The sequence below is a fragment of the Elephas maximus genome, chromosome 1 (genome assembly GCF_024166365.1).
Source record: "Elephas maximus indicus isolate mEleMax1 chromosome 1, mEleMax1 primary haplotype, whole genome shotgun sequence".
Classification (NCBI taxonomy): domain Eukaryota; kingdom Metazoa; phylum Chordata; class Mammalia; order Proboscidea; family Elephantidae; genus Elephas; species Elephas maximus.
The window spans coordinates 83,078,472-83,089,483 of record NC_064819.1 but is presented as its reverse complement, the minus strand read 5'-3'; the positions used below and the strand labels follow the sequence as shown (position 1 = coordinate 83,089,483).

Here is an 11,012-nt window from a genome sequence, read left to right as displayed (position 1 = left end):
CTTTTTATAATTCCCAACATTTCCGTTCTTTTCTCTTTTCGAAAACACTTTTTGCGTATTCATATGGAAATAAACACATTGTTTGATGGATTATGTTTCCCCATTTCTACTCCAGAATAAGAAGCCCTTCACACTAATGTGCTCAGTAACCCTCTGTTCCCCATTACAGTGTCACTAAGAAGAACACAGAAAAAGAAGGACTGAAAGAGGAGAGAAAGAACAGCCTCGATCATTTCTTTAGGAATTTCCTTAGTTTTCTGAGTAGTGTTTGGAGCGTGGGACAGCCTGAGGTTATCAAGCAGAGAAGCTTCTTCCTGTTTTACTTTCCATTCCTGGCACTCCTCCTCTACCAGCCCATCCACAGTCTTCAAAAATTGGAAAACACTTTTCAGACGTGGATGGCAACAGACCTCACAGAATTTCAGGTTTGTGAGTAGATAATATTGCATGAGATTTACATTTACAAACGTACAAGTCCTGTAAACAATACTTTAAGGTATAACTAAACTGGCACCCCGCGCCCCTCCCGCACACGGCAGCCGAAGTAGCTCAGTTGGGAGAGCGTTAGACTGAAGATCTAAAGGTCCCTGGTTCAATCCCGGTTTTCGGCAGTTCTGTTGACCTCTGCATAACTATTATAATCCTTTTTTTTTTTTTTAATAACAGTTGCATTCCAAGCCTTTAGGATTCTAATAAAAACTAACTGTAAATAAAGTTAAGCAAAAACTTGTACGGAAAGAGGGCGCAGCTCAGTGGTAGACCGCATGCTTTGTATGTAAGAGGTTTAGGGATGGATCCCCAGCACGTCCAGAGTTTTCCTCTGTTTAAACAGTGTTTAAAGTCATTCTTTCAGGAAAGAGCCCCCGGGTCGTCCACTAGTTGAGAACTGGGCTACCAACCAAAGGGCAACTGGCAGATTCTAGGAAACACTATGGAGCAGTTTTATCTTGTCCTTTACTGTTCCTATGCGTCGGAATCCACTCAACAGCAACCGTTTTATTTAATTTTTCCCCTGAAGGAATACCGATGTAGTTCTCCTAATATTTTCCATATCATTCCTGCACACATACAAAGGAAAAACATAACCCGGTGTATTGCCTTGAGTGCTCTTCCATTCACAGGCTGTGAGCCTCTACATCCCCTAATTTGACTGTGACTACCCAAGGAAGACGTTAATAAAGAAAAGAAATGAAGAACCGGATCCCAACGGAATCGCTTGAAACACCAGACACAAAAGCCTGCACATTAACAGGTGGTTCACTTTGGCTCCCATTTGTACTATCATAAAGACAGAAAGGCAGAAAAAGGGATGGGGGAAGGGTCCCCCGGAAAGTTTTCTTTAGTTCACTGTGTTTTCTGGGACAAAGGATGGAGCAAAAGCAGAGAAGCCCCCTTAATGCCCACGGATTTCTGTACCAGTGCTCCGTCTAAAAATGAGAGATGGACGGCTGTAGGCCCTGAGTCTTTTTAGATGAGCGAGCGGCGTGGACTCTGGGCAAGGTAACGAAGACTGTCAGGGAATTAGAAGCTTTCCTAATACGAAAGGAGAAGAAATAACTAGAACTAACACATTCCCAATTGATATTCCATAATATGAATTTTCCTGTATTTCCTTACTCCATTTTCCTCCTTATTTTAAATCTTTAAATAAAACTTTTACTGGGAACCTCAGTTAACATCAAAAAGAGGTAGACCCATGTGAAGAAGCAGGGAAAGATTTTTCTATCAAAACGGAAAATAGATACAGGTAGTTTCCGACTTAGGCCATATTTGAGTTACGATGAACCACACTTAAGACCCTCATGTTTTTTTTGGCTGTCCATCTTGTCGTTAGTAGTATGTTCTGCATACAGTCTTGGTTATGTTATCGTTCTCATGCCAAGCATGCAAAATAAATAAAGAACGAATTTTTTAAAATATTGACAAAGAAGGCAACAATAAGGAAAACTAAAAAAAAAAAAAAAAGATATTCGAGTAAACTGAGAATTGCCTTGGGACCCTGGCCTTAGTGGGGGACTACTACAAATAAAAGGTGAACGTGTCACAGGTATGCTGAATACTTCGTCTGTAAAGAACAGCAGCTGACTCTGTTCCTTCACAGTCAATCTTACCACATCTGCTTCGTATGACCAGTAAAGTTCCAGGAATTTCTAGTGCACTGCTGCTAACTTTCTAATGCCTTATGGATTGAAAAATGCCTCTATTTCTGTATGTATTTCTGTTGAGTCAAAGCATCTTTAGGAAGACACAGAATTTGATGTTTGCTCCCACCACTGCCTTCTGGCATGTCATTACTTCTCAATTTTCTTCCCCCTCAAAAATATCCATAGCAGATAGTCAGGAGAGAGCCTGCTTGCTTTCCAAGTCTGATTGGCCTCAAGTTGGTCATGTTCCTGGGGTCAATTATTTATTTATTTTAGGAAGGATTTTATCAACAGAGGTAATGTGGTCATTTCATGTGTTATCTCCTTTTCCTGTTATCCACTTGTTCTCTCCAGGCACTTTAAGAACACGGTAGGAAAAATTGAAAGGAGAGTTTGGGGAGAGTAATACTGGCTTCATACAATGAACTAGGAAGTATTCCCTCCTCTTCTTTTTTCTGGAAACGATTGTGGATAGTCTGTGTTAACTCTTTCAATATTTGTTGGAATATTCTAATTAATCTTTCTGGGCCTGGTGATTCTTTTACTGGGTGGAGGTCTTTTAAAATTGCTCAATCATATATCCTTAATATAGTGCTATTCAAAATACATATTCATATTGAGTGAGTAGTGGCAGTTTGAGTTTCTTGATCAGTTGGTCCATTTCAATTATGTTGTCAAAATCATCTGTGTAGCATTGATTATACTATTTCCTTACTGTTCTTTTCTTGTCTGTAGTCTATAATGATATCCCCTCTTTCATTCCTGATTCTGACACTTTGTGTTGTCCCCCCTTTTTTTGGTTGTTTTTTTTGTTTGTTTTCAGTCTTCCTAGAGGTCTGTTAATTTTATTCATCTTTTCAGAGAACCTACTTATTGTTTCACTGATTTTCTTTATTTTGTTTACTTTGAATTTAATTTATTTCTGCTCTTATTTTTACTATTTCCTTCGTTCTGCTTGATTTGAGTTTATTTTGCTCTTCTGTACCCCTCTTTTTTTAATTTTTAGATTCTTGAAGATAGACCGTAGATAATTGATATGAGGCTTTCTTCTTCTGTATGCATTTAGTGCTATAAAATTCTTAGTACTGCTTCAGGGTGTCCCACAAATTTTGACATGTTGTGTTTTTATTTTTATATTCCTGAGACTTCCTCTTTGACTTATAGATTGTATAGAAGTGCGTGGCTTAGTTTGCAACTTGGAAAATATGCTTTATGTTTCTGTGACTGATTTTTAGTTTGATTCCATTGTGGTCAGAGAACCCACTCTGTATGATTCAATTCTTTTAAATTCGTTGAGGTTGTTTGGTGGCCAGGAGTATATGCTCTATCTTGATACATGTTCCTTGGGGTCTTGAAAGAATGTGCATTCTGCTCTTGTTTGGTGAAGTTTTATATAAATGTTGATTAGGTCTGTTGGCTGATGGAGTTTTTTAGTCCTTGTATATGTTTGTTGATTTTCTGTTTCGTTGCTTTTCAATTATTTAGAGATAGGTGTCGAAGTCTCCTACGATAATTGTGGATTTACCTCCATCTCCTTTTGATTCAATCAGTTTTTTTTCCACATAGTTCTCACCTCTGTTATTTGGTGCATACACGTTTAACCCTTCTATTCAGGTAGTCCCAATTGTCTCATGTTAGTGTCACAAAGAAACACACAACTGTTTTTTTCCCCCTATCATTAGTAATACGTAATATAGTGTGTAATTTGTTACTGTCACCATATCTATAAGATTGTATGTAATTTTTCCAACCTCCCAAGACAAATGAAGCTTGGATTTATAAAGATACTACTAATAAAAGGCAGTAATAATGAAAACTGAAAAGAAGAGAAGAGGTATTTGACTTACAGCAGAACCAACTTAGGAAGGAATCATTAGAACGGAACCCTGTTGTAAGTTGGTGACTTCCTGTTCCTTTTGGTGGATCGATCCTTTTATCATTAAGTGGTATCTATCTCTGTCCTTATTCACTTTTTTTCTGAAGCTTTCATTATTTGATGTAAATATAGCCAATTGAGTTTTCTTTTCGTTAATGTTTGCATGATATATCTTTTCAAAAATTCTCTTAGATTTCTACCTGACCATATAGTTACATATATGCAATGAGTTCCTTGTAGACAACTTATACAGGCAGTTCCCACGTTACAAAAGTCTGACTTCAGGACAACTGCTTTTGCCATTTAATGGTAGGTAAATTTGCCCTAACTTTGAAATAATTGAGCCAACCCTACTCCACCAAATTGTTCATCACAACCACTGTTACATGCTGCATGACAGCTTTTAAATCATTGAAAAGGCTTCCAGCCTTTCTTGCAGTAAAGGAAGGCTAAATAAGCAACATATGTGCTTGCTTTGACTTTTCTACAAATTAAAACAAAAAAAATTTTTTTTATTGTGCTTTAAATGAAAGCTTACAAATCAAGTCAGTCTCTCATACAAAAATTTATATACGACTAGTCGCTCTCCCCTAATGACACAGCACACTTCTTCTCTCTACCCTGTATTTCCGTGTCTATTCAGCCAGCTTCTGTCGCCCTCTGCCTTCTCATCTTCCCTCCAGACAGGAGCTGCCCACATAGTCTCATGTGTCTACTTGATCCAAGAAGCTCACTCCTCACCAGTATCATTTTCTATCTTGTACTCCAGTCCAATCCCTGTCTGAAAAATTGGCTTTGGGAATGGTTCTTGTGTTGGGATAACAGAAGGACCGTGACCCCTGGGGTCCTTCTAGTCTCAGTCAGACCGTTAAGTCTGGTCTTTTTAGGAGAATTTGAGGTCTGCATCCCACTTCTCTCCTGTTCCTTCAGGGATTCTCTGTTGTTTTCCTTGTCAGGAAAGTCATCGGTTGTAGCTGGGCACCATCTAGTTCTTCTGGTCTCAGGCTGGTGTTTATCTACAGATCTGAATTAAAGACTTCAACACAGAGTTAGGAATGGCTACTATTTCTTTTTCAGCTCTGCTTTTCTTCAGATTCCTGTAGAGCAAAGAGTGAAAAGAGAGGAGTGAAGAAACAGAGCTTCTAAGAGGAGTACTTAGGGTAAAATGAAGGGCTTCTATGTAAGAAAAATAATGAAGAGTAAATAAAATCCCCTGAAAAGGGACTTGAATCCTGGACCCTGAGATTAAAAGTCTGATGCTGTACCTACTGAGCTCGCAGACCAGCTTATGTATGTTTTCTTGAGCATAACTTTTAGGTTTCTATACTGCAGTTGCAATCCTCTAGCCACTCTTTGGTTCCCCTCTAGGGTCCGTTCTTCTCTGTCCTACAGGTTCTCTGTGAGTCGGAATCGACTTGATGGCAACGGGTTTCGTTTTTGGTTATATGTGGCTAGTTGGTTTCATACTTCATGTGTTCAGATAGTTTTCTTGAATTCTCTTTGTTGCCAAGAATACTTTGTTTGAAAGAGGTGCTGTCTTCAGTTGGATCATTTCCCTTCCTTCTCTCTTTCCTTGTATCTCCTTAGATTTTAACAACCAGAGAGGCGACCCGTACAGAAACCACTGCTGGGTTTCTGAGCATACAGCTAAATGTGAAGGACTTCATTACTTGCCAAATGTGGTGATTTGTCCCTTTGCTTCTTATTCTCCACCCGCACTGATTTTTCTGGAAGCAACACGAATGCTACTCTTCTTCATATCCCTCTGCATTGTCTTGTACATTTTTCTTGCAGCCTTGGGAAACAGGAGAAAAGAGTTGGAGAGAATTTGAAGACCTATGAACATATACCGTAATGATGGGGATGTCAAGGAGCCTGAGTTTAATCTTCTAAATCTCTGTGCTTACCTTTCTTTTTTTTTTTTTAATTAACTTTTATTAAGCTTCAAGTGAACATTTACAAATCCAATCAGTCTGTCACATGTAAGTTTACATACATCTTACTCCCTTCTCCCACTTGCTCTCCCCCTACTGAGTCAGCCCTTTCAGTCTCTCGTTTCCTGACAATTTTGCCAGCTTCCCTCTCTCTCTATCCTCCCATCCCCCCTCCAGACAAGAGTTGCCAACACACTCTCAAGTGTCCACCTAATTTAATTAGCTCACTCTTCATCCGCATCTTTCTTCCCCCCGCTGACCAGTCCCTTTAGTGTCTGATGAGTTGTCCTCGGGGATGGTTCCTGTCCTGTGCCAACAGAAGGTCTGGGGAGCATTGCCGCTGGGATTCCACTAGTCGCAGTCAGACCATTAAGTCTGGTCTTTTTATGAGAATTTGGGGTCTGCATCCCACTGATCTCCTGTTCCCTCAGGAGTTCTCTGTTGTGCTCCCTGTCGGGGCAGTCATCGATTGTGGCCGGGCACCAACTAGTTCTTCTGGTCTCAGGATGATGTAGGTCTCTGGTTCATGTGGCCCTTTCTGTCTCTTGGGCTCTTAGTTGTCGTGTGACCTTGGTGTTCTTCATTTTCCTTTGCTCCAGGTGGGCTGAGACCAATTGATGCCTCTTAGGTGGCCGCCTGTTAGCATTTAAGACCCCAGACGCCACATTTCAAAGTGGGATGCAGAATGTTTTCATAATAGAATTATTTTGCCTACTGACTTAGAAGTCCCCTCAAACCATGTTCCCCAGACCCCCGCCCCTGCTCCGCTGACCTTTGAAGCATTCATTTTATCCCGGAAACTTCTTTGCTTTTGGTCCAGTCCAATTGAGCTGACCTTCCATGTATTGAGTGTTGTCTTTCCCTTCACCTAAAGCAGTTCTGATCTACTGATTAATCAATAAAAAACCCTCTCCCTCCCTCCCTCCCTCCCTCCCCGCCTCGTAACCACAAAAGTATGTGTTCTTCTCAGTTTTTACTATTTCTCAAGATCTTATAATAGTGGTCTTATACAATATTTGTCCTTTTGCCTCTGACTAATTTCGCTCAGCATAATGCCTTCCAGGTTCCTCCATGTTATGAAATGTTTCACAGATTCGTCACTGTTCTTTATCGATGCGTAGTATTCCATTGTGTGAATATACCACAATTTATTTACCCATTCATCCGTTGATGGACACCTTGGTTGCTTCCAGCTTTTTGCTATTGTAAACAGAGCTGCAATAAACATGGGTGTGCATATATCTGTTTGTGTGAAGGCCCTTGTATCTCTAGGGTATATTCCGAGGAGTGGGATTTCTGGGTTGTATGCTAGTTCTATTTCTAACTGTTTAAGATAACGCCAAACAGATTTCCAAAGTGGTTGTACCATTTTACATTCCCACCAGCAGTGTATAAGAGTTCCAATCTCTCCGCAGCCTCTCCAACATTTATTATTTTGTGTTTTTTGGATTAATGCCAGCCTAGTTGGTGTGAGATGGAATCTCATTGTAGTTTTAATTCACATTTCTCTAATGGCTAATGATCGAGAGCATTTTCTCATGTATCTGTTGGCTGCCTGAATATCTTCTTTAGTGAAATGTGTGTTCATATCCTTTGCCCACTTCTTGATTGGGTTGTTTGTCTTTTTGTGGTTGAGTTTTGACAGAATCATGTAGATTTTAGAGATCAGGTGCTGGTCTGAGATGTCATAGCTGAAAATTCTTTCCCAGTCTGTAGGTGGTAACTTTTTACTCTTTTGGTGAAGTCTTTAGATGAGCATAGGTGTTTGATTTTTAGGAGCTCCCAGTTATCGGGTTTCTCTTCATCATTTTGGTAATGTTTTGTATTCTGTTTATGCCTTGTATTAGGGCTCCTAGGGTTGTCCCTATTTTTTCTTCCATGATCTTTATCGTTTTAGTCTTTATGTTTAGGTCTTTGATCCACTTGGAGTTAGTTTTTGTGCATGGTGTGAGGTATGGGTCCTGTTTCATTCTTTTGCAAATGGATATCCAGTTATGCCAGCACCATTTGTTAAAAAGACTATCTTTTCCCCAATTAACTGACACTGGGCCTTTGTCAAATATCAGCTGCTCATACGTGGATGGATTTATATCTGGGTTCTCAATTCTGTTCCGTTGGTCTATGTGCCTCTTTTTTTGTTATGGGTCTATTTAGTTGTTCTACTTCTGAATGTGTTAGTTTAGGTAGGTAGTGTTTTTCCAAGAATTCATCCATTTCTTCTAGGTTTTCAAATTTGTTAGTGTACAATTTTTCTTAGTAATCTGAAATGATTCTTTTAATTTCATTTGGTTCTGTTGTGATGTGGTCCTTCTCGTTTCTTTTTCAGGTTATTTGTTTCCTTTCCTGTATTTCTTTAGTCAGTCTAGCCAATGGTTTATCAATTTTGTTAATTTTTTCAAAGAACCAGCTTTTGGCTTTGTTAATTCTTTCAATTGTTTTTCTGTTCTCTAATTCATTTAGTTCAGCTCTAATTTTTATTATTTGTTTTCTTCTGGTGCCTGATGGATTCTTTTGTTGCTCACTTTCTATTTGTTCAAGTTGTAGGGACAGTTCTCTGATTTTGGCTCTTTCTTCTTTTTGTATGTGTGCATTTATCGATATAAATTGGCCTCTGAGCACCGCTTTTGCTGTGTCCCAGAGGTTTTGATAGGAAGTATTTTCATTCTTGTTGCATTCTATGAATTTCCTTATTCCCTCCTTGATATCTTCTATAACCCAGTCTTTTTTCAGGAGGGTATTGTTCATTTTCCAAGTATTTGATTTCTTTTCCCTAGTTTTTCTGTTATTGATTTCTAGTTTCATTGCCTTGTGGTCTGAAAAGATGCTTTGTAATATTTCGATGTTTTGGATTCTGCAAAGGTTTGTTTTATGACCTTATATGTGGTCTATTCTAGAGAATGTTCCATGTGCGCTAGAAAAAAAAGTATATTTTGCAGCAGTTGGGTGGAGAGTTCTGTATAAGTCAATGAGGTCAAGTTGGTTGATTGTTGTAAGTAGGTCTTCCGTGTCTCTATTGAGCTTCTTACTGGATGTCCTGTCCTTCTCCGAAAGTGGTGTGTTGAAGTCTCCTACTATAATTGTGGAGGTGTGTATCTCAGTTTTCAGTTCTGTTAAAATTTGATTTATGTATCTTGCAGCCCTGTCATTGGGTGCATAAATATTTAATATGGTTATGTCTTCCTGATCAATTGTCCGTTTTATCATTATATAGTGTCGTTCTTTATCCTTTGTGGTGGATTTAAGTCTAAAGTCTATTTTGTCAGAAATTAATATCGCTACTCCTCTTCTTTTTTGCTTATTGTTTGCTTGATATATTTTTTTCCACCCTTTGAGTTTTAGTTTGTTTGTGTCTCTAAGTCTAAGGTGTGTCTCTTGTAGGCAGCATATAGAGGGATCGTATTTCTTTATCCAGTCCGTGACTCTCTGTCTCTTTATTGGTGCATTTAGTCCATTTACATTCAGCGTAATTATAGATAAATAAGTTTTTAGTGCTGTCATTTTGATGCCTTTTCATGTGTGTAGTTGACAATTTCATTTTTCCACATACTTTTTTGTGCTGAGACGTTTTTCTTAGTAAATTGTGAGATCCTCATTTTCATAGTGTTTGACTTCATGTTAGTTGAGTCATTACGTTTTTCTTGGCTTTTATCTTGAGTTATGGAGTTGTTATACCTTTTTGTGGTTACCTTATTATTTACCCCTATTTTCCTAAGTAAAAACCTAACTTGTATCGTTCTTTATCGCCTTGTATCACTCTCCATCTGGCAGTTCAATGCCTCCTGTATTTAGTCCCTCTTTTTGATTATTGTGATCTTTTACCTATTGACTTCCATGATTCCCTGTTATGTGTATTATTTTATTTATTTATTTAAATTAATCTTAATTTGTTTTTGTGATTTCCCTATTTGAGTTGATATCAGGATGTTCTGTTTTGTGACCTTGTATTGTGCTGCTACCTGATATTATTGCTTTTTGACCAAACAATCTCCTTTAGCATTTCTTGTAGCTTTGGTTTGGTTTTTGCAAATTCTCTAAACTTGTGTTTATCTGTAAATATCTTAATTTCCCCTTCATATTTGAGAGAGAGTTTTGCTGGATATATGATCCTTGGCTGGCAGTTTTTCTCCTTCAGTGTTCTGTATATGTCGTCCCATTCCCTTCTTGCCTGCATGGTTTCTGCTGAGTAGTCTGAACTTATTCTTATTGATTCTCCCTTGAAGGAAACCTTTCTTTTCTCCCTGGCTGCTTTAAAATTTTCTGTTTATCTTTGGTTTTGGCAAGTTTGATGATAATATGTCTTGGTGTTTTTCTTTTTGGATCAATCTTAAATGGGGTTCGATGAGCATCTTGGATAGATATCCTTTCGTCTTTCATGATGTCAGGGAAGTTTTGTGTCAGGAGTTCTTCAACTCTTTTCTCTGTGTTTTCTGTCCCCCCTCCCTGTTCTGGGACTCCAATCACTCACAAGTTATCCTTCTTGATAGAGTCCCACATGATTCTTAGGCTTTCTTCATTTTTTTAAATTCTTTTCTCTGATTTTTTTTCAGCTATGTTGGTGTTGATTCCCTGGTCCTCCAGATGTCCCAGTCTGCATTCTAATTGCTCGAGTCTGCTCCTCTGACTTCCTATTGCGTTGTCTAATTCTGTAATTTTATTGTTAATCTTTTGGATTTCTCCATGCTGTCTCTCTATGGATTCTTGCAACTTATTAATTTTTCCACTATCTTCTTGAATAATCTTTTTGAGTTCTTCAACAGTTTTATCAGTGTGTTCCTTGGCTTTTTCTGCAGTTTGCCTTATTTCGTTTGTGATATCTTTAAGCATTCTGTAAATTAGTTTTTTATATTCTGTATCTGATAATTCCAGGATTGTATCTTCCTTTGGGAAAGATTTTGATTCTTTTGTTTGGGGGGTTGGAGAAGCTGTCATGGTCTGCTTCTTTATGTGTTTTGATATGGACTCTGCTGTCTCCGAGCCATCACTGGTAAACTAGTTTTTCCAGAAAATCCGCTGACTGGTATGCTGGCTCCAGGCTCTGAAAACAATCGCTGCCTCCCC

The 11,012-nt window shown here is 38.6% G+C and overlaps 1 non-coding gene across 1 annotated transcript; it reads left to right on the top strand.

Annotated features, from left to right (window-relative positions):
* The first annotated feature begins 538 nt into the window (after window positions 1-538).
* TRNAF-GAA (transfer RNA phenylalanine (anticodon GAA)) lies at window positions 539-611 on the top strand. The gene has a single exon. It is a non-coding gene; the product is annotated as a tRNA-Phe (tRNA).
* The last annotated feature ends 10,401 nt before the right edge of the window (window positions 612-11,012 follow it).